The sequence below is a fragment of the Protomyctophum bolini genome, assembly GCF_963924005.1.
Source record: "Protomyctophum bolini genome assembly, chromosome: 16".
In the NCBI taxonomy this organism is placed as follows: domain Eukaryota; kingdom Metazoa; phylum Chordata; class Actinopteri; order Myctophiformes; family Myctophidae; genus Protomyctophum; species Protomyctophum bolini.
This window is the reverse complement of record NC_137877.1, coordinates 14180921-14201990: the sequence shown is the minus strand read 5'-3', so window position 1 is coordinate 14201990 and position 21070 is coordinate 14180921. Positions and strand designations below refer to the sequence as shown.

At 44.7% G+C, this 21070-nt stretch overlaps 2 protein-coding genes across 2 annotated transcripts in view; both read left to right on the top strand.

Moving 5' to 3' along the window:
* The window catches only part of popdc2 (popeye domain cAMP effector 2), a 357428-nt gene that overhangs the window by 141818 nt on the left and 194540 nt on the right, over positions 1-21070 (top strand). The gene's annotated exons all lie outside the window — the stretch shown is intronic.
* Positions 7797-21070, top strand: part of wars2 (tryptophanyl tRNA synthetase 2, mitochondrial) — a 37980-nt gene continuing 24706 nt past the window's right edge. Inside the window, exon 1 of the mRNA XM_080786100.1 lies at positions 7797-7892. The gene's annotated coding sequence lies outside the window, so the exon portion shown is untranslated. The remainder of the gene's footprint in view (positions 7893-21070) is intronic.

Sequence of the window (21070 nt, the reverse complement as noted above, 5' to 3'; positions counted from 1 at the left end):
AACATTATTTGTATAGCACCTTTCATGACATGAAATGCAGCTCAGAGTGCTTTACAGAGCAATGGAGACAAAAAAGAAAAGAAAAGCAAGGCATAAAACATTAAAATAATAGCAGTAATGCAATACAGTGAGGACATAAATAACAAGAATTTAAAAGATAAATTAAAAGTGTAGAAGTAGTGTGCAACCTGGCCTGGGGGCGCCTGATGGAGGGGAAAGGAACTGGTCGGAATAACGTGTTCCTTCCACGCGCTACGTCCGGCCGGGAAAATCCCCCCCTGTCAGGTGAAAAGAAGCAGCTTGGACTCCTCATGCATAGAAGGTAGCATGAGGTCAGTCCGCTGCCCCCCAGGTTGACAGAGGAAGTGTAGCGTCCAGGATTACATTAGATAATTGACACTGGGTGAATAAAATGGGGGATAAAAAAAGTGTCTGCAGAGGCTGCCTGTCGAAGGTGTAGTGGGAGTTTGTTCCACGCTGTCGGCCCGTAGAAGCAGGAAGCTGCTTCACCGTGTTATTTTAGTTGCCTTTTTTATTTTATTCCAGCTTTAATCGGTCACTTATCCATAGTACATAATCCATCCATCCATCTTTTCATCCATGCATCGGTTTACTCTACACAGATAAACCCTCACCCCGGCGCGAGTGAGAATGGAATCAAACGTACCCTTTTACGGGTCCGTTTGATTCCATTCTCACCCACCCGGAGTTAAGCGAACATTCTTTTTTCTCTCTTTCTTTTCTTGCTGCGCGTCCACTTGGGTGGCGGGTGTCCTGGGGCGTTCTCAGTGCAAGGTGTCAGAGGGGAGAGTCAGTCTGTCAGTATCAGGAGTCAAACTGATCTACGCTGAGAGACCCCCCCACCACCACCCTCCTTGTTTTGGCCTCACTCACACACACACACACACACACACACACACACACACACACACACACACACACACACACACACACACATGACACACACACACACAGGCTCTGCCTCTGCCCAGGCTCTCAGTGGGGGCCGGCCAACCCCTGCTCGGTGGTATTATGACAGGTGGAGTGTCGGTCAGCACCAGCCGACCCACAGGGCAGGCTACCAGAGTCCCCTCCTCCACGCACGCACGCACACACACATACACAGGGCAGGCTATAGCAGAGTCCCCTCCTCCACGCATGCACGCACGCACACACACATACACAGGGCAGGCTATAGCAGAGTCCCCTCCTCCACGCATGCACGCACGCACACACACATACACAGGGCAGGCTATAGCAGAGTCTCCTCTCTATGCTCGGCCCAGGAGGAGCTGCTTGGAGGAGGACTAGAGGGGGGGGGGGGGCTGAGTTGTGTTTGCTATAGCGACGGTGTGTGTGTGTGTGTGTGTGTGTGTGTGTGTGTGTGTGTGTGTGTGTGTGTGTGTGCGTGCGCGCGTGCATGTGTGTTTGTGTATACAAGAGTGTATCTGAGTGTTAAGAGAGTGAGAGAGAGTGTGTGTATACGTGCTTTTGAGAGAGAATGTTTTCAGTCCGCGTGTTAATCTGTGAGTTCATTCATGTGTCCTCCTCGTGTGTGTGTGTGTGTGTGTGTGTGTGTGTGTGTGTGTGTGTGCTTGTGTGAGCCACTATAGTTAAGGGGGTCTTTGCAAATAAAACATTTGAAAACCACTATAGTCCTAGACTTTAGTGGACTCCTAATGTGCCTAATAGTGTCATATTAAATAATTGTCATACATATTGTGAAGAATACCTGGAGAGTAAGTGGGTCTTATGATCAAAATAAGAACATTATAATAGTGTCTAAAACTTGCCACGGACACATTTGTCCATGTACAGACATATTGGTGACCCCTCTGTGGTGGAACAGGAGCGCACATAGAATAAGGAGAGGGCGCGGTGGGGTGGAGGAGACATGAGACGAGGCAGAGAGAGAGAGGATCAGAAATGAATCAACCAGATGGGGCCCGTGGTGAGAGGACGGGACAATTTGTGATCTGGGGGAGAGTGATGAAAAGACGAGGCCTTCACTCAGCACCTTGGCAGCCTTTCACCTCCTCACAGCGGGGCCGCGGGTCCGGGGCCAACGGGCCCCTGGGGACCAGGCCGCTCTGCTTTACATGCACTGCTACTGACACGTTGATGCAGGGTCGGACTAGATGGGTCATTTTACTGGTCTATGCACTGCTACTGACACGTTGATGCAGGGTTGGACTAGATGGGTCATTTTACTGGTCTATACTTCCATGCACTGCTACTGAAACGTTGATGCATGGTGGACTAGATGAGTCATTTTACTGGTCTATTTAACATGCACTGCTACTGAAACGTTGATGCTGGGTTGGACTAGATGAGTCATTTTACTGGTCTATACTTCCATGCACTGCTACTGACACTGTTGATGCATGGTGGACTAACTGGGTCCTTTTACCATAGAACACTAAACACTGGTGATTTTCACCTGACTTATATTTTTGTAATTGTCGTAATGTTGATTGATTGATTGATTAATTAATTATTTATTTAAGTGTCATGCTTCTTAAGAAGCCCAGCCCATTATGGACTTACAGGACACTTTTTACAGTTTACATAAACAATGACAATGACAATAAACTGACATGACAGTTCGCAAACAATGACACCTAAGATTCTAACATGGCAGATTACATATTAATTACACAACATAAAATGAAATACCATAACATTTTATATCCCATTGGGCCTCTAACAGGAGACCGGACATGGACCTACTTCAAGAGCTGAGATTGTCTTCTATACTCCAGGCTCTAGAAACAAACTGTGCCGTCTTTAATACTTTATCAAAACCACTCCAACTTCTGACCATCATCTTCAGGGTTTTGCTGTTGCATTGCCTCAAACAGCCATACAGTATTTGACTCGGGGTGCAAGGTGGCAAAGCCCTGACCCTTGCTGCGTTAGGCCTGTGAACCTTTGGTTATGTTTAGGACCATTCTTCTCTATTTCCCCGGTCTTCGTCGAGAGAGAGAGAGGGGTGACAGTTTCTGATGTTATACTAACTAGATGGACTTGATGTAGAGAGGGGTGACAGTCTCTGATGTTAAACTAACTAGATGGACTTGATGTAGAGAGGGGTGACAGTCTCTGATGTTATACTCACTAGATGGACTTGATGTAGAGAGGGGTGACAGTCTCTGATGTTATACTCACTAGATGGACTTGATGTAGAGAGGGGTGACAGTCTCTGATGTTAAACTAACTAGATGGACTTGATGTAGCTGACAGGTGGACTGGGATCAATTTGCTTTGCAGTTTGCATATCCGGTCTACAGTACGGACAGTCGGACACGGTCTGTGTGCATGCATGTATCTCATCATTACATCATATCCACCTGTAGGCTCTGATTGAGCTTCCCCCCCCCCCCCCAGGCCAGGGGGAGCTTTGCTTTTGTTTTGTTCTGTACACATAATCATTCATTGTCAAATAATCTGTGTCTGTGAGCTGGCCAACACAGTTCTGTTTCGACACACACGGCTAGACTGCCAAGACAAGCTTGTTGAACGGGTGTGTGTGTGTGTGTGTGTGTGTGTGTGTGTGTGTGTGTGGGACTGTGTGTGACTGTGTGTGTGTGTGTGTGTGTGTGACTGTGTGTGACTGTGTGTGTGTGTGTGTGTGTGTGTGTGTGTGTGTGTGTGTGACTGTGTGTGTGTGTGTGTGTGTGTGTGTGTGTGTGTGTGTGTGTGTGTGTGTGTGTGTGTGTGTGTGTGCGCGCGCGCACACGCACGTGCGTGCGTGTGCATGCGTGTGTACACAACTCAGCAATCTAGCATCTATACTTTTATATAGTTTAAAAAAGGATATTGTCTCTGTGGAGTGGAAACTTCATATGTCCAAAACCCTTACTTTTCAGGATTCAAATTCTAAAACAGCAAAAGTAGCAGATCTACAAGCAAAAAAATGCATGCGGCTTTGCATCGTGTTTTAAGCTTGCAGATCTGCTACTTTAATACTATTTTATGACTGTATATGATCAAGGAATTATTTTCTAAAACATTTTTAAATAAATAATAAATAAGAGGTTTCTGTCCGACAGCAACGATGTGCAAATATAAGTAAGTAAGTAACGTAAATTATCTTGCACACTTTACATGCAGTTGTTGGCACTGATTCAATGATTGGGGATATACAAGTATTATTATATTAACATACTGACAGGGTGATGTCACTCCACAACACGCTTGGAGGGGGACAGCATGCATGGGACAGCAAGCATTCCTCTCTGACGATGTGGAACTTTGTGGTGATCTTGGGTAAGAAAACAAAGAATAACATCGCTAACAATTATACTCCAGGGGGGATTTCTTCTTCCCGGGCTCAGCTTCAGAATGCCACTAATGAGTTGCTCCATTGTGCTTTTTAAGCCGTGTATGCGCACAATGCGTACAAAAAGTGAAACTGTATCTTCGTCCACTGAGCCTATACTATAGCAAGTTGTATTTTCCTAATTAACAGCATGGGGAATGGATGGTGTCTGTGACCATGACCACGGCTTGGATGAACGCCACTGCGCTTCTCTGACCATCCGGTGCTTGATCCTCTTAGATTTCTGTAAATGTTTTCGTAAAGGAAGGTCACCGTCTCACGAGTAATGCATTCATTCATTAATTTAATTGTTCATCTGCCACAGAACATCTTCAGTCATCAGGCCTTCATCAGCGTGAACAAATTAACACATGTACATTCCTTACTTAACCCATTAAGACCTGAGGCGAATTGAGAGAGAGAGAGAGAGAGATGGACTGAACTTATCCATGAACCACTGAAACTATGAGCCTGGCATGGATTTGTTTTTACGTCCAATTACTCTGTCCAGGACAGGCTTCAGACGCACCTCTTCAGGAGACCCATTTGTTTTGGACCAACGTTGATTAGATGATCCATCATGTCAATTGACCGAAAGAATAAGGTTGCGAATACAAGCAGCCGAAATTAGTTTTCTTCGACAGGTGGCTGGCATCTCCCTTAGAGATAGGGTGAGAAGTTCAGTCACATGAGAGAGACTCGGAGTAGAACCGCTGCTCCTTCGCCTGGAAAGGAGCCAGCTTAGGTGGTTCGGACATCTGGTTAGGATGCCTCTCGGGTGCCTCCCTAGGGAGGTCCTCGAAGCACGTCCCACTGGGAGGAGACCCCGGGGCAGACCAAGGCGCAGTTGGAGGAAACACATCGACTCACTGGCCTTGGAACGTCTCGGAATCCCCCAGGAGGAAGTCACTAATGTTGCTCTGGAGATGGAAGTCTGGAGCTCTCTGGTGGAGTCCGACTACGGATAAGCGGTTGAAGATGGATCATGGATGGATGGATGAATCATGTCAATTGTTTGTTGGGAATCTTGGGATACAATGGAGATCAAGGTTCAAGGTCATACTTGATTGTTACTTCTTGTGTACAGGACAGGTATACATAAGAGTAAAAACCTTTGCTTGGCTTCCTTCAGACAATGTAGCAGCATAGTTAACATATAACAACAAGAACACAGCAAGCACAGCAAACAAAGGGATAGAATAAAGAGTGCGAGAAAGAGCAAAGAAAAATAGTAACGTACATGTGCATGTTTTACACGTAGTAGCAAAGTTACTGTAGGTAAACTTTTTGTGAACAGCTTCACAGTAGGTTATGTTCCATATCAACATGTAGTTTAAAAAGGTGCAATTCGAGGCTATGTTCCATATACAACAAGATATGAGTTGTGAGATAAATGACTATATATAATGATACTAACAGGAATCCATTTTCCCTGCAGGCATGCAGACTGGAGGTGGAGGAGGAATATAAAAAGGATTGTATTGGAGGACCGACCTCTACTGGGTGGTCAGGAAGCACAAGCCAAAGGTTTCAACGCGCACACGCACGCACGCACGCGCAACATTGTTGTGTGCGCTTTTATGATGCTTGCACTCACATACGCACACACACACACACACACACACACACACACACACACACACACACACACACACGCCTTTATACATACCATTTCCCATTTCACCTTCAGTCTTTCACCGAAATATGAGAGACCAAACATCTCACATACATTCTCTCTCTCTCTCTCTCTCTCTCTCTCTCTCTCTCCCTCCCTATGATGCATCAATGGTCTCAGCCCTATACTACACTATACTATACTGCCTCGGGAAACAATAATGAATATGGAATGATGGTCTATATTTGTGCCACAAATACAACCAGATGCAAAGGGTGTGGTGTTGGGGGGGGGGGGGGGGGGGGGGGGGAATCAGGAGCAGATGTTTGGTAACTTACAGTGGGGTGCATGGGTAGGTGGGTGGGTGGTACATACATACGTGTGTGTGTGTGTGTGTGTGTGTGTGTGTGTGTGTGTGTGTGTGTGTGCGTGCGTGCGTGCGTGCGTGCGTGCGTGTGTGCATGCCGGGTTCAGACACAAGACGTCTATTGGGAAGAAGTGCATGATGTGGAGTATTTGCCCTCCAAACATATACTGTAACCCTACCCAGCCTGGCTGGATAATCACATGTATCGGCACATCATAATGAGGCAGTCTGCATGGTAATGCATCCTGGAGAGAGAGGGCAGTGGTGGGAAAAATACTCACATTTAGTTTTTTACTTCAGTGGAAGTATCAATAGTGCAATATAGAAATACTCTGTTACTAAATACAGGAGAAGTCTGGAATTCAAAACATACTTCAGTAAAAGCACAAACATATTGGCATCCAAATGTATACTTTACGTATAGCAAAAGTATAGAAAGTATACTCATTATGCACAATGTGCCATTTCAAGTTTTCAAATGTACAAAAATCTTTTTGCAAATAGCAGATCTACAAGCTCACAGTGAGCTTGTAGATCGGCTATCTTCGAATGGCCGAAATGTATATATAAATAAGGGCTGTAGTAGTGGTTAATTAATGTATGTTTTGTAATAATAATAATACAAATCTACAAAGTAATAACTTTAAGCCTATATATAGTAACTGAAGTTTCCAAATAATTGTAGTGGAGAAAGGGTACAAGTTTGTCTCTGAGACGTAGTGGAGTAGAAGTAAAAGTATTGGAGGAGAGAGAGAGGGAGAGAGGGAGAGAGAGAGAGAGAGAGAGAGAGAGAGAGAGAGAGCGAGAGAGAGAGAGAGAGAGAGAGAGAGCTATGCAGCTGCTCTTAGGGGCAGGTTTCTCAGAACAGACACAACACCAATGCCAATTAGACACGGAGAGGAAACCACATATGTCTTGACACTACATGTGGCTGCTGATCTGATGGTGCATGCAAAGCATGGGAGGGAGGCTGGACTCGCTGCTATGGAGTAATTGCATCCCCCTCTTCTCTCCCCTATATAGGCTGAAACATGACGCAACCGACCCGTACATATAATAATACCATAGACTTACTTGAGTAGGCATGCAGCTGGTTTGCAATTCAGCGGTGGAAATGTGAGATGATGTCTGCTCGCCTCTCCTACATCTGTAATCCTGCTGTAAATGGCTGGGTTGGGTTTTCTTTGTGAGCATGCATATTGGGCTTTTTTTTAAATGAGATTATTAAGTCTTTGCTACATATTCCTTATTTTTAAAGTCCTTATGTTGGCCTAGGATAATATAAAACGTAGTAGCAGGAATCAAGATAAAGCAGCTCCCAATATCTATCACCATATGATCTCACTGACTGAGGGCATGCATGCTGTTTAGTAGTTACCGTTACTTACTTATAGCTGCGGAATGACTGTGTGTGACGCGACTTTAGTTATTTTTGTCCTTTCGGGGCCACCGTACGACTCTGCTATGCGTCACAATCCAAGATGGCGCTGCCCGTGAGAGTTAACGTGAAACAGTTCTTCACAACATTCATTCATTGTTCTCCAAGGAGGTTCTTATTCACCACGGGAGGAGCGCGCACGGAAACCAAGGTACATGCAGTCGCTTTTATGACATAGTTTCCATTGTGTTTATGTTGTGGTTTTTAGAGACGAGTCTGCTGTTGGCAGTTGACAGCTTCATGTCCTACTGTCATTGGTTCAGTCTGTGGCTGTGCCCTCCATAACTTCATTAATTCATTAATTCATTTAAGCTGCAAGATGGTGCTTTCTGTCCTAGTGATTTGTGATGTATTGCTGTTGTTTACACTGGTGTAACAAGTCCCACATTTTTTTTAAACATATGTTTATTGATTTTCCTTTACAACATTATAATTTCAAAACAATTATCCACATATATTTCCCCACCCCACATCCCCATGGCAGCACAAATACAAACAAAATCTTTGAAGAAACATCATGAATACAGAACAAATTATTAAAATAATAACAAAAAACAAACAAACGCATTACATACAGTTAAACAAACAAATACACAATGTCCGTCACAGTTACAAGTCCTACATTTACTCAAATAGGCTACTGTACAATTTTATATTTTACTTTTTTACTTACTTTTCTTTCCAGTTCTCAGTGCATTTTCTTCTACTCCACAGCATTACGTCTTCAGAGGCAAATATTGATTTTAGTCCACTACAATTATAGAAAACTTGAGTTACTATAGTACTTCAGCAATACGGTATATATATTTCATCCATTTGAAAATAGCAGACCTACAAGCTGTCAATGCTTAGCGATGCGGTGCACTGGGAGCTTGTAGATCTGCTATTTTCAAAGTATTTCTTTTATGTATTTTTAACTTGTGAGAAATGAGACATTCCGCACAATGAGTAGGCCTATTTTTTCTTTTGGTTCTTTATGTTATATTTTGATGCGACTACTTTTCCATAAGTGCATTTTGAATACGGGTCTATCTAACATGGTTGTTATTGTTATATTGTCATGCTGCTGTGCTATCTCGTAAGCATCAGCGTAGTTATTGCGAATGCAGTGAGCACTTACTATGAGACCTAGCAGATCATGTCTGTCTGTGTGTCTGTGTGTCCCCCTTTTGTGCCCATGTATGGAGCTGAGTGATTTGTTTGTGATTGATGCAACACACTCCATATTTGGACGTATAGCTGCGTTCGCTTCCCGCGTGTGCGCGTCTTACTTGTTTATTTATATGCTGTGAGTGACTTGCCTTTGGACGTGTTTTAGTTTATATGCTCAGTGACAGGGGTCTCCCCATCTCTCCATTTCTTTAGTAAAGAGAAAATACATGTTCTGGTGGGTTACAAATGTAATCCAATCGGGAAAGAAAACCCCTCAAAGACCATTTATCACTTGTTTATCCAGTATTTTTCTCTCCTGGATTTGATTAAATTGATATCCTGGGTTCCTGGCCTGAAAATGTATTTTCTGCTCATTAAAGAAGAGATGGAGAGACCGGTAGAACCTAGCCTATTTCGGTACCCTCGGTTGCCGTTTCTGAATTTTGGACGTCGGTACCCCAGGGTCCCTCAGTACTTATTCCACTCTCCATGGGAGACAGATGTACATACCCTCCGTTCACGCCGTGCTGCGCTCCGCTTGAGTGTTGGTGAGATGTTTCAAAGATGCATAAAGCGGCTATAGGAGACAACGGAAACGTGGGATAAAGTGCCGATGCCGTTAAGTATTTTTAATCTTTTTTTTAAGTTTTGGCAGCTCTGAAATTCTCTCAGGGGCTAGGTCTACTGTATATCATCAATCAATAAAAAAAATAAAAATAAAGAAAAAAGAATATGAATAAATATTTGGAGATGCCGCTTTCTTCAGTTAAGATGCAAGGTTATGGGAAACCATACCTGAAGAGATGAGAGAGGCAGGCACTGTTTTGGAACACACAACACATTTTCCCTGGCATCCCTTTTCTGGTGGCATGTCATGATGAATCATACGTAAGCTTAGAACCTAAGGGCCGATTCATACTCGTATTTTAGAGCCGAATAAAAGTCGGTTCGGCGCTGTAGAGCCTACAATTTGACGTCATTTGAAGTTCGGGGGGCGGGTACCGTCCTAAAGTCGGCTCTTCGTTGCTACTGAACATTTCTGACGAGCCGAAATAATTTCGGCACTACAGCGCCGAAACAAAATAAAAATAGGAGTATGAATCGGCCCCAACAGTGGAATATTTATATAATAAAACTATGCGTATACACTATAGAGTGCTATGTCTACAAATAATGCTATCTAAGTTGAGCCTATGATGCATACGCCTGTAAGGTCGTCGAGGCTAGGGCAAGTGCTACGGCAAGATCACTTCCATACTACAGTGTAGATCACTTGATCCTTATTCTGTGCTGTCAGGATGATGATGTCAATGAGTCATGGAGAAAACAGGACTCAAAGTGTTGTCACGGGACCCCCAAGGGTCCTTACGGGTGTTCTGGGGGGTCCCCCCCCCACTCCCCAGCTAAATGATTGATAACTTAGGAACCAAATTAACCCTTATGGGCTCTAACTCAAGAGAGTGTACAAATGGAACCAAATGGACTCAGACAGGTCCATTTGGTTCCATTTGTACACTGACTACACTCTCTGAGTTAAATGAACACTGACAATACTACAGTGTAGAATAGATTAGGATTCCAGAGATCAAAATGGTATCAAACTGGGGGGTCATTGAAATTAAAATGGTTCAGAATCGCTGCTATATACAGTGGACTGCATAAATAATAATGAAAAACAAAAAAGCACATTGGAATATAACTTCAGATTATTGGAATATAACTTCAGATTCAGAATGCAGTGGTCCGTGCAGCTCTGCTTCACACGTTCAATTTGTTTTGTCGGAAAAGCATTCGATTTTTATTATTTAATATTATTAAATATTAAATTACCAGTATACTTTTTAACATTAAAGGTTTTGACTTTAGTGTTCAGATGTTGTGACTGAATTAATCGAAAAAAGATCACAGTCTACATTCGGCACATCTAGACACGGCCGAAGCATTTCCTGGTTGTCCCCAGCCCAAAACGTTGAGAAACCCTGATTCGTTACAGTGGTGTATGCATTACATTTATAGACGCAGTCCATATACTGTAGTGTACAGTACATACTGTACTTTGGTTTGCCAATACGTGCCATTTTGACAGCTTTGTACTCTATTCTGTTCTATGATATTGTCTCTGTAGGGCAGAAACCTTATATCCATATTTTGTCTTATTTGTTTTCTTCATGTAATCATTTCCTAGGCTATTTTATACTGACAATGACGCTCAAAAGCTAGCAAGCTCACTACACGTTGTGGTGTGGTGCGTTGTCAGCTTGTAGATTGGCTGTTTTAGAAAGGTTTTAATATTATTTAACGATGACATATCCAAAATAGGGATGCCATGTTGAAAGTGGTCAAGTCTGTGGATTTTATATATATTTACAAATGAAATGTATTAACTAGAGCTTGTGACAAAAAAACTACATCACTCGTTCTTTCTGCCATTTCCTGAAAAGTAATGGTTTTGGACATACAAGGTACAAGGTTTCCAAACGATAGCGAGTGACGCACACTATTCTGTTCTAAAATTATTCTATTCTTCTATTCCCAAAACCAGGCAATAGCCTGTTACTAAATAGTTCCTACATGCATGATTGACCACATTTAATGTTACTGTTTAACTTACAACTCTTTAATGTCTACTATTCCTACAGTGGCCCATCCTCAGTCAAATTTCCTTCCTAATATTTTACATCATACATACATACATCTTTTATGAGTTTCCTTCATGCCTTTTTTAAGTCAACCTCGACAATAGTAGTGTTTGTACTGCGATGGATTCAATAAATCAGTCTCCACGACTGCCCCCTTTCCAACTGAGGTTTCTTCCTTTTCAAACAAACGGGCACAGGGTTACGCAATAATCACCCTTAAGTACAGTAGCACTTATTTTCCGATGGGTTTTAAGAAGTAAAGCGACCTCTTGACTGGCCCACTCTCAAAATAATGCTTCATACCGTGTCACGCTGCCACGGAGAGGCAAATGGGGTGTTAAGTCAAAACAACGAGTCCCCTGGCACGTGTAAGAATAACCACTGCGTTTCAGTACAACAAACCAACGCTAATTATTGAGCAGTTCTTGCGTTAAAACAACCCTCGCCCCCATCCGCAAACCCTCGGCCCTCTCAGCCTGCTTGATGTATGAGCTGTGCTGCGTAATGATTGCCGCGTGGTGCAGAGGAACGGAATGCGCGCTCACCAGCGGCCCCGTCTGTGTTTTGTTAAGAAGTCGGTCTCCAGAGACGATGGAGAGGTGTGTTTGTGTCGGGAGGGTGGGGGGCGGGGGGGCGTTGGGGAATGGGTAAGCAGCAGAGTGCTCGAAAGCATCACAGCAGTGCCTCATTACCAGCAATAACAGCAGAAATGAAGTGTTGGCTTTCATTTGTTTTAATTTTCTCCAAATGTGGACGGCCGGAGCGCAAACGCCGGGCCGGGCCTGTACTCACAATATCCTGAGGTGTGATGTGCGTCAACCCGAACCGATGTATATATAGTTATTTTTATTCTGCCTCTGGAAAAATGTGTGTTTTAAAAAGAAGAGAAACGACCCGACAAACCTCAGCAGAGCCTTTGTCTTATTATACTAGTTTTGGTAATGTCATGTGAATCAGCTCTGCTGCTGTCCTGCTGTGAACCTCTGTAGTCTTGTGAGAACTGTCATGAACTGTGGTAAGAGTGGGTAACCAGTGGGTTCAAGCATTGCACGACTGATCTACGGCATGCCGCCATTATATTGTGTTACACAGACATGATCTGTACCCTTCTTTACCAGTTGTTTTCAACAAGTGGTCCCTGAGGGACCATTTGGTTTCATTTTACACTCTCAAGAGCTACATTATTGTTAAACAAGAGGTCTACACAATTAGAGAATGTAGCATAATTGCTAGATAACATTTTCCTGTTTATCTCTCCTTATGGTACCAACATCAATTTGGCATGGAATTGTGGACAAAATCTCTCGATAACTAACTATAACAAAGTATTCTACGTTTTGGGACTTTAGAGACCAAACCTCATCAAATGGTGGTCCGTGTTGCTCAAATGCTGCATAAATAATGGACCTTGGATATGAAAAGGGTTGAAAACCACTGTTGTACGTTTATTCTGCTCAATGATTTATCCAAGTTCTCAACCCTTTGTGGCACGAGGAAGGAATAGCAGCTGCTAACGTTAACTCGCGCAGACATAAGTCTAAACAGGATGTAAATATAAAATTGCATAAATCAAATATACAAAGGAGGATTGAATGTTTTCCTAAACCCTGACCCTGAAACCAATCTCACACTGGTTGTAAATGGGGACAATTAAAAACGGACGGAGGGCCTGTCGGAGCTTCTTGTTTCCTCTCTCCCGGGCCCGGCCTTCCTCCTTTCCCTCGCCTGTGGTCTTCTTAATGGCCAATATCAGTCATCTCAGCCCCCGGGCTCCAGGAAACAGGAAGTGACTCCTAATTCGACTCTGTGTTCTCCTCTGCTTCCAAAATCCACTTACTGCAGTGTCAGCTAAAACCATTAGGACTTCTCTCTCTCTCTCTCTCTCTCTCTCTCTCTCTCTCTCTCTCTCTCTCTCTCTCGTTCTTAACTCCCAGTGCTGCCTGCACAGGAGAGAAGGGGAGTACCGTTTTGAGTGTGTCCATTAATTGCCCTATTTATTTTCAACTGTCAGAAACGACCCCCCTAATCCTCACCGGCGCTGTCCCCTTAGTGTAATTGTGCTCCCTTCGAAGTCTTCTCCAGGCTTGGACTCTAAAATGCTCAGTCCATTACGCGTTTGTTGAGACTGTCTCCCAAACGTCCACGTTTTTCCTTTTTGTCGTTTTCGTATACCACGGGCTAAGTCAAATTACAGATTATGTCTGTTCTAGTCACGCGTCCAAGTTGGCTGCCTGGGGATTCTTACAAGGTTCTCATGTCTTTAGTCAGTGCAGGTTCGAGGTCTCGCACTGAGAGTCTGACGTTTTTAATTAAAACATAAGCCAGTATCTGGTATCCTACTTTCGGCCAGCACTCGAGTCAACAGACACCGCCTGTGCGGGAGGAAATTACTGGACTTCTTCATATAGTGACTGACTGTTGCTGGCAGTGGCTTGCCCCTGAGTGTTACCATAATTACATATTGATAAATTTATGAAGTGTGTGCCGGTTATTTTTTGCTGCGCTGTGACTTTTATGTGTTTTCGGGGGTAAAGGGTTGGTTCCCTGTTTCATTCATTTGTTTCGCTCCGTCTGTGAAGTAAAATTACACGTCTATATATCGCTCGAAACCCCCGGAGGAACAAGGAAGTGTTTCAACGGAGCCATTTAAAAATGGTTTAGGGGGCGCGTGTAGTGTGGAAACAAGTGCCATTGGCATGAACGTGTTTGTATAATAGTTAAACAAGCTAAATATGAATTAAGCTATAGTCTTCACAGTGGCAGTCCAGCTGGTCCACTCACGTCGGGCAGACTGTGGAGTAGTGACGATGTTGGCCGACTATGCTGTATTGGCCATCTTTCAACAATGTACTTAACAGTAGAGTGCAAGTTGTTCGTTCCATTACAGTGAATTGATTTGCTCTGCTAAAAAAAGAAAGAAGTTCCCTTAATGACGGAACTATTTGCAATGCCTGATATATCTTAATTTTCCCATCAAACACCACATGTTACACAGGCCTCGTTAAAAAATAGTTGGCTCCAATAATTCGGCCCACGTGCCAACTACATGAACAGAAGGTCTACTACAGAGGACCACTGTGGCTCTGTCTCAGCGTGTTAATGCTCCTTTCCACTGGTTGCTTTCAGTCCAGATAGGAGCTGAGGAACAGGTTGACCTATAAAGGCAGATCAATTGTGCTTCACGTTTAATCTAAAAAAGATTGCGATCTAGACTCGGACACCTATGCGATTTCATTTCTAAATTTGAGTGAGAATTGTGCAGCTGCAGCACTAGTTGGCTTATGTTTTTGCTACAAGAGAGAGACTTTAAGAGTCAAGCACTTTGATTTTTATTCTTTTTATTATTATTCAAGTATTTTTATTGAAGTTTGCAAATTTAAGGACAGACAACAAATATAGAACAGATACAGAACAAAACAACAACACCAGTACTCAACATTCATGTATAGAGCATAAAATGTTGTCTGTTTAAAGCCACAGTCGCTGGCTCCAGGTGCCACATTTTGAACGTAGTAATGTTCAGCATCTACAGACTAAAAGATAAAATATTTTCATGGAAAATATGAGTATTGTCTGAGAATCGTGATCTCAAGTGCTTGTGGAGGAGAATCGAGATTCACATTTTAGCAAGAATCGTGCAGCACTACCACCGATCAAAGAATGTAAGCTTATTCTGTGACTGCACTTGTCTCGCCTCAACCAGCTTGGCTGGTTCGAGCCTCGGCTGAACATAAAATGTGAAACACATTGGAGTGCCGCGTCCTCCCCAGAAGCTGCAGCCCGTTAAAAGCCAGGGGCCGGGGGCCGGCTGCCTGCCTGCCTCCCTCCCTCTCCTGCCCGGCCCGGGTTATTTTTGGAGCGTCGTCGGCCCCCTGTCTGCGGGGAGCAGTGTTTTTGAAGGGCCTCCAGTCCCATTAATCAGCCACGGGGACCCCACGGCGCGAGCGGGCCCCGAGCCCTGGCCCGCCACACTGCGTCGTTCTGTTCCTCTTCCCCGCTCGGCGCTCTCCTCACAGTGTGAAGCTCAGAGGAACCTCATCAATCTCACCTGTCCCACACGTCAACCGCAGATTTAATCAAACGCTCCGTTTGGGCTGGCCGCCTCCCCTCCCACCTCCCTCCCTCCCTCTCCTCCTCCACCCCTCCCTCCCTCCCTCTCCTCCACCCCTCCCCACCCCAACACACCTCCCAACCCCAGACACCGTCTTCGGAAGGAAAAAAATCAACCATGCCCAAAAATGTGGACCGGGCTATAGTCACTCTTTCTTTCTAACTCTGTCGTCTTTATCACTTTCCTCTTCTTGCTTTCTGGTGATCTGTCATTCCCATGCCTCTATGTCGATGGTTTTCAACCTTTTTCATATCAAGGTCCATTATTTATTTTTGAGAAACGGACCATTTGATGACATTTCACCTCTCAGACCCAAAACATTTATTGTTTTTTTGATTAGTGTCCCACCGATATATCTGCACAGATTTGGCATATAAGGGCATATCGGGTCATATCGTATCGGTGAAAATGTCTCTGATATAGATCGGGTTCCTGAAATAGTTGGTATAACTAAATTAACACTGATGATAGTATACAGTGTAGTCCCAGAGAGCAAAATGTTATCAAATGGTGGTCTGTGCTGTGGCCTAATACATGTCAACCTGGGGGTACTTGGTATTAATGGTCTGCATATCTTCCTGAATAAAGTCATTGGTTTAAGAAAGCAGCTGTCTGTACTACTGTCACTGAGACTGTACCTTTGCATAAACATATTGGTGAAAAATCTTTGCACAATCCACACAAAAAAGGCTCCATTTTCATTGCCTAGTTTCATTCCAGCTCGGTTGCATATCAGTTATCGGTGATCGTTCCATCTCTAAAATCGTTTATTTGTCGCAAAACTTCCTATATTGTCCACCATTCCATGCTGTAGGGCAGGCCTATCGATGTGGTACCATAGGAGAGATAACAGGCAAACGTTGATCGAAATAATAATTCTTCTACATTTCTCTAGTTGTGTAGACTTCTTGTAAATTAAGTAATCCAGTGGTTAACAATAATCTAACCACCTGGAACCCCCATAAGGACCACAGTTGGTCCCCGGACCACTGGTTGAAAAGCCCTGCTCTATGTGGATGTGTGTGTGTGTGTGTGTGTGTGTGTGTGTGTGTAAGTCATGTGTTCATTTGTGCAGTGTCCCTGTGGTCACTCACACTTTTTGTCCCAAGCTGCGGTGCCTTAAAATAATGACTAAACACTCACTCCTTTGAAACGAGAGGGGGCGAGTTGTACAGTAAGGCCCATTTCCTGCTCGATACTTCACTGAAGCGGTGCTCTGTGGGTCGTCCTGCATTAATAGGTTCCCATGTTAGAGGGGAGAGAGAGTGAGAGAGAGGGAGAGAGAGAGAGACCTGCTTCAAGGTGCGTCTCAGCATGATGTCGGTGTTAATGGGGTGCCTGGGGCAAGCAGAACACTGAGACCTGTGTGTGTGTGTGTGTGTGTGTGTGTGTGTGTGTGTGAAGCTCGGTGGGGCAGTGGAGTGGAGATTGGGGGGGACCCCATGGCTGCGCCCTGAAACGGAGACATTGGGGAGACACAATCTCCGATTGTTAAACCTGTATCGCTGCTCGGATCAAATCCAAAGAGAGAACTGGTCCCCGGGCTCCACAACGAACCGATGGTTAATCTGCAGCGGGGAAAGCAGGCCCGGCGCCCCTGGGGGTGGATTTAGGGGGGAGGGGGGGGGGGGAGCAGCAGGCCCTATGCCCCTATAGCTGGAGGTGGATTTAGCTAAAGTGTTGAAATTGGCAGAAGTGAAAGCACAGGTGACCTCGGGCTCCGGTCGTCAGCCCCCACAGTGCGCGGGATGTCAGTGAGACACTCCAGGAAGCCAAGGCATTGATATGATATATGACATGCACACACAGTCACACACACACACACACACACACACACACACACACACACACACACACACACACACACACACACACACCAGAGAAAAAGAGAAATGCAGCGTTTCACAAGGTATACTTCCAGCCGAACGATGCCTATGTGATTAATGGCATTGGTCTGTGCAAGGACCAAGTGCCCAGACCCGCCGGAGGCCTGTATCAACTCCGCTATAAGGATGGAGGTCCATAATGGAGGGCTTGATAAGGGGTTGATAATGGAGGGCCCCCAGACGGTCGGACCTATACTTAAATGCTGCATGTTTGGGGACCGCTACAAGCGGTCATGTCTTTTGTTAGACAACTTGGAGGACTTTCAGTGTTCATTTTTGAGAGATTAAGATGTGCCACTGAACCAACTGAAATAATGACTTTGCTTTTGCTTCGGTTTTATCTTGTGCCAGTTTAATATCGGTTTCAGGCCGCTCTTCTGGAAAGATGTCATTTAGATTTTGTCTTGCGCTCAATACATTGGCGTGTCCTCCCCAACATTTATCATCCCAACATCTCATCGTACAGTGGTTTCCAGGGGTCTGGAAAACCTTTTTGAGAGATGACAAAAATTAGTCTTTTCCATGGAATTCTGGACACGGCTCTTGTGTGGAAAACGCAGGGGGAAGCCCCGAAGCGCACTCCAAGAGAAGATTCAAAATGAATTCCTGAATTGGTTGTGTATTGTGCCATGAGCATTGTTTTCCATTCATAATAGCCTATAGCACACAGTACAGTATGTCTCGCTGTGCAGTGTAGCTGCTAGACGGTGTGTTACCGTTAATTTGATGGGCTGTGGCTTTTCCACCGATGCTGACCCGAGTTGTGAGCTGTCAGTTTCGGACAGACGGACACCTTCGCAGCTTCCCTGATGTTGATATAGGCACGTGTGGACATACATGTGTGGATGTATTCCGCACACACACGCAAACACGCACACTCACTGCACGTATAACCCCTCTGCTCTGTCCCCATGAAAATTACCACACATGCACACACAGACAAAAAAGACGCATATTTCCCGGAAAGGTCCCGCGCTCCGGGCAAGTGTGAAAACACGGCCAGGCTGAAAGTGTATGTAACCTTCTGGCTGCTGGGCGTTAATGTCACACACACATGGCGCGGAATGCATTCGCCATATGCTGGATGCGGATGAAGCGAGCTTTCGTCACCTAGCCGACGCCGTAATACGACAGCATTCGCGGCCTGTCAGTATAACCCATTCTGGGCGGGAACCCCTTTTGGTGTTCGCATTATGCTATGCTTTATAGCTATTGAAAAATAGCAGACCTACAAGCTCATAGCGCTGGCGCGCAAGAGCTTGTAGGTCTGCTATTTTTGAAAAATCAAAGAACGACTGACATGGAAACATAGCTTTTTCAGAAAACTGTCATTTTCAAACAGACATTTTTAGAATCTGATCTCTTGTCAGAATGGGATAACATATGAGGAGGCAGAACACCCAATGTTCCCAGGCCTGTTACGTGTCATCAGGCGGCGCCCAGCCGCTCCTTAGACACCGAGACGCGGCGAGAGGTTGGCGGACGACATGTCATGATGAGTTTGGGGAGGTCCCGCTATGCTGCGGAAGGGAAGGAGCTACTTGTCATAGCTTTGGTTTATTGCTCTGTCGATGCGAGGCACACACAAGGCAGTGTTGATTTGAGTTTTTAGCTGATTTTAGTTCATAGGCTCTTGAATAGTTTTCATTTAGATTTAGTTACATTGTAGTCACCTGTGAATATCTAGTTTTAGTCGACCTATATCGTAAGATTTTAGTCAACTAAATCTACAGTTGATTTAGTCGACTGAAATGTATGGCAGGAGCTTGTAGATCGGCTATTTTCAGCATGCAACCCAGTGTAAAATGACTTACTGGATACTGCATTGCACTGATCTGAAAATGTCAATGTCACTGCGCTACTCAGAGTGGACAGAGGCTGCTTGACTCGCATTTCATAACCTCACCTGTTACGTAGCGCCGTTGTTGCTGATACGTCATCAGCACCACTCTGTCTGTCCATGCTTTTCACTGTTGAAAAATATAGCGCCGTTGGAGACTTAAAAACCTACGTTACAAAGTAAACGATTCAGTAGTTCACTGTCAGATTCAGTAGTAGATCCGAACCTCGGATGGATCATCATCACCGCGGACAGCGGCACATTTTTAGAGAGAGATGACAACCAAAGAAGATCCTACTTTGAATGGTACCTTATGGCGTGCACGTGTGCTGGGGGTATCCAAGGCGTTGCCTATCAACCGGTCCAGTGTTAAAAGTAGATTCTCGGCTATACCATTTCATATTTGATATAAAGCTTTATGTACGAGATATCTCGCACTTGACATGGTGTAGAGGGAAAGTACGAGATATCTTGTACTTGGCATATACAAAATGAAATACATATAATACTTTAATTTTTTGTAAATATACAGCACACAGAAATGTTTAGAAAATGGAGCCGTTTGGAAGGAAGGTCTTCACATTGCTACCATATTGTTCACAGCAGCCAATGTACTCTACATGTGTGTATGGCCAAAGCTCATTTCCAGTTCCAGTCCCGCAATGGGCATTGACAGGAGTTTATTCATCCAACATCTGGTCTTTTCTACTGACGTTGGCACCTTTTCGGTTTAGGCCTTTTGAAAGGCTTGTGTTGGAATGCAGCTTCAAAAATATCCAAACCATTGGAGGTGTACTTTGATTTGCTGTTTTTCCCAGCATCCAATCAGCCATAAAAAGGGGTCATTCAAACCCAACCGGATTATTACCGGAGATCAAACAACCGCATGCTCTATTGACAATTCAAATGAGTTGCAATCTGGCACATAGACCTGTGTTGTGATGTGAATAATATGTTGTTGCCGTTGAATATACTTTGTTACCCTTGCCATTTGCAGTGCTGCATTTACTGTGTACTAGTACTCACTACCAGCACTAAAGTAACATAGGCGATGTCTGTCCGTTCGCCGCTCCTGTCAACGTGCAATATTTGATTTACGTCACCTCGTAGCCTGGCTTCCCTTCCAACAGCTCTGGTGGCACAGCAACACGTTTTTAAAGCCTCCTCTCTCTCAATCTCTCCTCTCTCTCTCTCTCTCTCTCTCTCTCTCTCTCTCTCTCTCTCTCCCCCTCTGACCAAATGTAACGGCCCCAGCCAGCCCTGCGGTGTCTGGAGTGGCGATGTGATGCGTGATAGGCTAGCCCTCCACGACTGCCCAGTGGCCAGTTAGCGCCCGGCGTTGACTCTCATTTGACGCTCGATTGGCTCAAATGACACCATTACCATGTCTGCATGGCTAATGGCTTCCCCCCTGGGGGAGGGGGGGGGAACATGCGTTTGGCGTGTCAACGCGAGGTGAGAACACACATGAACCAGACTCTGGAGGTGGGGGGGTGGGGTCGATAGGGTGGGGGGTTAGGTAGTGCACAACTGCACACCCCCTCTCCCCCCTTGTCTGCACCTAAATCAATCCTGACACCTCTTAAGAGCCACTCTGCATCAATGGCACTCCGCTGCAATTACCTCCCTTGGTAATGACATAAGCACCCGGTTCCTTCCTGCCTGCCTTATGTTCTCCTTTGCCTGGTTTATACTTGGTTG